Raw genomic sequence first — 7,432 nt, forward strand, 5'->3', positions numbered from 1 at the left:
CATTAGAACATTTTGAACAAGAGACATTCAGAAGTAATGGACTTGATTTATAAAATCTAATTGTATGATGGAACAACTAGATTGCATTTGCCTATTGAAGGCATGGACAGTTTATTCCTTTATCCATTCAGTTAATAACATTAAGGGCCCTATTATATTCTTGGCACCTGGAAGAAGGCAAAAAGGAACTGAAGTAGTACAGAGAAAACAATGTAAAAATGTAATCTCAAGTTATATGAGATAAATTCTAAGAAACTTATAAAGTGATTTTTTTATAGAAAAGCAAAATGCTGTGCATGAGGGAAAAAAAAAATTGTAACTTCTGGTTGTGTTGCCAGAACTCACAGACCTTAGATCTCTTCCTATAGAATCTGGGAACCCTGGTTACTTATTTAATTGTTGATGTTTGAAATGGACTCTTGATGGAAAAATTAATATCTTTGCCATGTTTTGAAGTGCAACCACAGATCAAAAGGAGAATTGTCAGTTAAGTGCAATATATATATTTGTCCTTAAAGAAAGTGATAATGAGTCTTTCAAAGAGAACAGAAAGAGGAGAGCAATAGAGTTTAGACAATACAGTGTATCCCTGATCTCTGTCTTTGTCTCCTACTTTGGAACTCTGAACTCCAGGATGGATAAAAAGAGCCCCATAGTGGTACCACACCAACAAGAGAGAACAGTAAAGTGGTGTGGTTGGTTGGCAGTGGGGGAAGCCTTAAAAATGTCACCTGCCATTCAAAGCCTGACCCTCTAGCTTTCTTACCTATTAGAAGACATGGTGAATATCCATTAAGTTTGCAGATGCCTGAATGGGGAACCAATGGTACTCAAACTTGAGAATCAGTATTCCTAATAGTTATTCATTATGAAAAATATAGAGAGGTCTCACAGGGGAAAAAACAACAACAGAAAGAACAATAATAATAACATGCATTGAAGTCTGGTAGAGAAATTCACTTTGGAAATGGTGGTTTCAAAAAGGACTAAACTACATGCAAAATTACCTAAGAATTATATTTGGTATCTATTTCATTAATATGGAATAGAATATGATGGCAACAATAACACTCAAGGAATAATTGTTGACTGGGAATGGAAAATAATGATCAGAAAAGTGACAGACTGAGAGGAGAGAATGTTTTTCCTTCTTGGTCCAGGTATATTGTAGAAAATAGGAGAATGGGGATTCCACTTTTAGATACTACCAAATTTTAATGATATCACCTTTTAATGAAAAATGTGTTCTAATTAGATTAATGAATTAAAAGAAATGCCTACAGGAAAATATTGAATTCTATTTTAACTTTCTCAAATCAGTAGAAGTGAACATACCATACATTGGAATATAAAAGACAAGGATCAGTGAGGCAACCAGAAATTATAGTCCCTGAGATAGATGGAGACACAAGCAAAAATTTACTGATCATATTCTCACTTCAGGTTTTGATGGATGAGAGAATCAGAAATTAAGGATTTAGAGGCCCTGTGTATCTTCCCAAAAAAGGGCTGAAAGGGACCTGGCTCCACCAACCTTCCTTAATTCACATCAGGAGTGTTGAAAGAGAGACTGATGGTGGGGTTAGGCAGGAGATGTTACTCACTTAGGTTAGGAGGTGTTAAAGGCTGAGGGTAGGTACGAGTGAACCTTGGCAGCCAGGTTCCCTGGAATTGGCCTATATCTGGGCCTTATAGACATACAATATACCACAGGTGGGGATTCCAGGGACACACTAAGTTGCCAAGATCTAAAATAGATCTTGCACTCTATTGCTCCAAAATAGAGTTGCTAATTTCCCTGAAGGAAGAGTTTGTGGGGTGTCAAATGCCATTCATGGCCTGACCGGGGCTACAGAAGATGAAAGAGTCCTGGAAATTATGATTGTCAGACAGAATCCAAGTCCCATAAAGATAGGAGGTCCAAATGGGGTCTGATAGTAACAGCCTTTCCAGCTTACTTGTTGATGGCCAAGTGTGGGAAATTGTTGGCTCTAGGAAATGAACCCAATTTTGTGCTGCATTTGTCTGTCTCTGAGAAAGAATCACATCCCCCTACCCTATATTTATCTACACAAAGGAGGAGATAGGTCTGTTTACAATATAACAGCAGCAAGATTGCTAAGTTTGGTGCATATCACCTACACAAACACACACAGAGTTCCAGATTTTGGGCACTCTCTTCTAAGAGCAAACTCAGCCATCAACCCTTCCTTTGGATCTCCTTTTCCTTTAGTAATTCAGAGAGGAAGAAAAATAAAAAACAAGGTTTCCACAGCTAATGCTGCTCTATACAATGTCACCTTTGCCAGATGGTGTCCACTGGCAAAATTCCTCTTACCATCTCTAATGCATCCTAGGTGTGTTGGGGGGGTGGTGCATGCACACAAGTGTGTATTTATTTATTTTCTCCAATGTTGTGCTTTAATCTCTCCTTCAGAAGGTTAGATTTCTATGAACTCTTTCTTATCTATGAGTTTCCGCCCAAGTTAGCATTCCCAGGTCTTCCCTGACCATGGCTGAGATGGGATCAGGCAGCTTTGGCCGCCCAAAGTCTATCTGCCTATTACCAGATGCACAGGTGTGTAAGACTCCTCCTCAGTTGCTTGGTATATGGTGCTGGGTCCCACAACTCCCAAAAAAGAAATTTTGTCCATGGTTAAGTGCCTAATTAGTTAATAAAGGCTGATGAAAAAAAGGGTTATCTTACAATGCAATCACACGGATTTCTCTCCTCTCCATTTCATATTATTTTTCTTTATCTCAAATTCTCTGGAAGGAAATATTAGCTAAGCTACAAGGAAATGCATCTTTTCAAAATGCAGTATAATTTATTGAAAACAACTTCTCTCTCCTTTCATTGTTCTGAGTAGCTTAAACACTAGATCCATTGCTATATAACTCCCAGCACTTTTTATAAAAATTTAAACAGAGGGGGGACAAGATGGCGGGGAAGTAGGAGGAGGCCCCTTTTCAACTTGTACCCCAAAGTGAGCTGATTACCTACCAAAGAACTCCAATAACCCATGAAATCAGCCTGAGATCAGAATTATACACGTCTGGATCTCTACAGGGGGAGAAGACGCCAGTGGGCAGGTAAAGTAGAGTGAGAGTGGGAGCAGCGACTGATATCGGAAGATAAACAAAAGGGGGATGGAGCCACCAAAGGCAACCAGTTGGAAAGTAATACCCCAATATGAGCGAGAGTGCCCTGCGTCTGGGGACCAGCATTAACTTGGAGACTGGTCAAAAGCATTCCAAAAGAGCAAAGGATCTGGGGGGGGGGGGTGTATTGGCTAGGGACAGGGGCTTAAGTCCCCGGTCCCAGGACAGCCTCCCCTGGTGCTGAGGCAGAGAGAGTGTGGTGGAGAAACCAGCTCTTGGTCCCTAAGCCACCAGCATGCCCGAGAACGCCTGGGATCCTTTTCCTGTGAGGGGATGGGAGCCAAACCAGGTGGCAGAATGCAAGAGCCCTGCTATAGAGCCTGAGATACTCCCCTGAGAGAGGTATAAAGGCCCAGCCCGTGCCCTTTGATAAGCGCCATTGTTTCAGAGCCTGCACCAAACTCTCCCTCCAGAGAGGTGCACAAAGGCCCAGCCTGGTGCTCTTGGACCTGGGCCCCATTCTCAGATCCTGAGACCCGCGCAAACCTCAGCCTCCCCTGAAATTGGTGCACGCAAGCCGGGCGCACTTAGACCCAGAAAAACCAGGCATTCCCAGCCTAGGCCACCGGGAAAATCTCAGTGTGCAATCGCTGCTTGGAACCCCTCTGGTGGTCTGGAGCCACCCAGACCCTGCTACTGCCTTGGCTTTGGGTACAAGCAAAAGATCCTGCATCCCCAGGGACCGCGACTTGGAACCTGCTCTGTCAGTGGCCAAGGGGGAACTTATTTAGGCTCTGCAGCCAGACTGAGGCTTCTCTCTGAGAGGGAGATCAGGGTGCGGTTTGTTTTCTTCTAAAACTACAAAAACCATCAAAAGCCGTTAATGTGAGAAAAAAAAAAGTGAACAAACATTAAAAACCACCAGAGAACAAAAGCCTGAAAAAAAAAAAAAAAAACAGTTTCCTCAGAGCCCACCCCCTTGATGGGGGCGGGAGGACTTAAGTCAGGGAACGTCATTGACTGAAAAACCCACGTGGCAGGCCCCTCCCCCAGAAAACAAACCAAGAAAGAAAAAAAAAAAGAGAGAGAGAAAAAAAAGACTACAAGAGAACAACCACTACTTCATAGGAAAACTTTTATTTTTCATTCATTCCCACTATTCTGGTTCATTATATATATATATGTAATTTTTTTTAACCTAATAACCATCACAGCGAGCTGTCCAGTACATCAAATTCGGTAATAACCTTCTAACCTGAACTTTTCTATATATACACCTATGTTTTTCTTTTGCATTTCTATTTTTTGAATTCCTTCTTTTTTTTTAAATTTTAGTTTAGTTTAGTCTAGTTTATTCCTTTTTATTTTTATCTTCTAATATTCATATAGAGTTAAACTTCAAAGTAATCCCCTTCCCCCAATCAATACTACCCCTATAGGTAAACTAATTTTTAATCCCCCTTTATCTTAGAAAAGTTGAGTCCTTTAACAAAGATATCAAGATACATCCAGAAAGAATCAAAACAACCTTCCTCGCACACACTGAGAATTTATAACCACTCTCCCATCTTTTTCTCCAAATGTTTCTGCATTTTTGTGTTTGTCCTGATAGTATATAAATCTTACACTTGGGGTTCTTTTTGATGAGGTTCTTCCTTTATTTGCATATATATATATTTTTTCTCTTGTCATATACTTTTATCAGTCTTTTTGTCTGTTTTTGTTTGTCTACTTCATAAATCTTACCTTGGGACCTATTTGGGCTGAACCTTCTCTTTCATCTTCCCTTTCTTTCCTGTCTCTCTATCTCTTTTTTTTCTTTTTCTTTTTCTTTGCTTTTGTCTCTCATTTGGGTGGGGAATCCTGATTGCTCAGAAGTGTTCTAGGGTGGTATCTTGACTGCACCACGGTTAATACATCCAGCTATATCTGTTCAGTCATCTCCCACCAAAATGACTAGGAGAAGGAATGCCCAACAGAAGAAAAATACAGAGGATGGGCCTTCTGCAACAGAGCTAACAGATATCAACATAGACAATATGTCGGAAAGAGAATTCAGGCTAACAATTACCCAGGCAATAGCGAGGTTGGAGAAAGCCATGGATGACCAAACAGAATTGATGAGGGCCGAGCTGAAAGCGACCAGACAGGATGTTCACAATGTTAGGGCAGAGCTTAAAGCTACCAGGGAGGAGGTTCACAATGCTCTCAATGAGTTCCAATCTAATCTAAACTCTCTCAAAGATAGGGTAACTTAGACAGAAGATAGAATTAGTGATCTGGAGGACAAACAGATAGGGAAAAAGGATCAGGAGGAAGCCTGAAACAAACAACTTAGAAACCACGAAAACAGAATCAGGGAAATAAATGATGCCATGAAACATTCCAACGTCAGAATTATTGGAATCTTTGAAGGGGAGGAGAAAGAAAGAAGTCTAGAAGATATAGTGGAACAAGTCCTTCATGAAAATTTTCCTGATCTCATGAATGGAACCAGCGTTTATGTACTAGAGGCTGAACGGTCTCCACCCAAGATTATACATTCCAAAAAAAAAAAAAAAATCACTACACCTGATAGTCAAATTGAGGAATTATAATTGTAGGTATAATCTCTTGATAGCTGCTAGGGTAAAGAGGCTCCTTACTTACAGAGGAAAGCCCATCAGAATAACATCAGACCTGTCCACAGAGACCTGGCAAGCCAGAAAAGGCTGGCAAGATATATTCAGGGCACTTAATGAGAAGAACATGCAGCCAAGAATACTCTATCCAGCAAGACTGACATTCAAAATGGATGGAGAGATATAGAGTTTCCAAGACCAGCAAGGCTTAAAAAAGTATGCAACCACCAAGCCAACACTGCAGGAAATATTAAGGGGGGTTCTATAAAAGAGGAAAAATCCTAAGCATAGCATTGAACAGAAATATAGAGACAATCTACAGAAAGAAAGACTTCAAAGGTAACTCGATGTCAATAAAAACGTATCTATCAATAATCACTCTCAATGTGAATGGCCTAAATGTGCCCCTAAAACAGCACAGGGTTGCACATTGGATAAAACAACAGGACCCATCCATATGTTGTCTACAAGAGACCCATTTTGAACCAAAAGATACACCCAGACTGAAAGTGAAGGGATGGAGAAGCATCTTTCATGCCAATGGGCCTCAAAAGAAGGCTGGGGTAGCGATTCTCATATCAGATAAATTAGACTTTAAACTAAAGACTGTAGTCAGAGACACAGAAGGACACTACATAATCCTTAAAAGGACTATCCACCAAGATGATCTAACTATTGTAAATATCTATGCTCCCAATATGGGAGCAGCCAATTACTTAAGAAAACTGTTAATCAAGATGAAGAGTCATATTGATATGAATACACTAATCGTAGGAGATCTTAACACGCCTCTCTCAGAAATAGACAGACCATCGAAGCAGAAAATCAATAAAGAAACAGGAGCATTGAATGACACATTGGACCAGATGGACCTCATAGATATATACAGAACATTCCACCCTAAAACAACAGAATACTCATTCTTCTCAAGTGCACACAGAACCTTCTCCAGAATAGAAGACATGCTGGGTCACAAATCAGGACTCAACCGATACCAGAAGACTGAGATTATTCCCTGCATATTCTCAGATCACAATGCTTTGAAACTGGAGCTCAATCACAAGGAAAAGTTCAGAAGGAACTCAAACACCTGGAAGCTAAAGGCCACCTTGCTTAAGAATGCTTGGATCAACCAGGAGATCAAAGAAGAACTGAAACAATTCATGGAAAGCAATGAGAATGAAGACACTTTGGTCCAAAACCTATGGGATACAGCAAAGGCAGGAAATACATAGCCATCCCAGCCTCCCTCAAAAAAATTGAAAAATCCAGAATACACCAGCTGTCTCTACACCTTAAAGAACTGGAGAATCGAAAACAAATCAAACCAACTCCACACATAAGAAGGGAAATCATCAAGATTAGAGCTGAGATCAATGAGGTAGAAACCAGAGATACAGTAGAACGTATCAATGAAACTAGAAGCTGGTTTTTTGAAAAAATCAATAAGATCGATAAACTATTGGCCACACTAATCCAAAATAAAAGAGAGAAAGCCCAAATTCATAAAATTATGAATGAAAAGGGAGAGATCACAACTAACACCAAGGAAGTAGAAACAATCATCAGAAGTTATTATCAACAGTTATATGCCAATAAGCTTAGCAACCTAGATGAAATGGATGCATTCCTGGAAAACTATAAACTCCCAAAATTGAACCAGGAAGAAATCGACAACCTGAATAGACGGATATCTAGTAACGAGATTG

The sequence above is a fragment of the Mustela putorius genome, unplaced genomic scaffold, assembly GCF_011764305.1.
Source record: "Mustela putorius furo isolate JIRA1106 unplaced genomic scaffold, ASM1176430v1.1 tig00000772_pilon_pilon_pilon, whole genome shotgun sequence".
Lineage (NCBI taxonomy): Eukaryota > Metazoa > Chordata > Mammalia > Carnivora > Mustelidae > Mustela > Mustela putorius.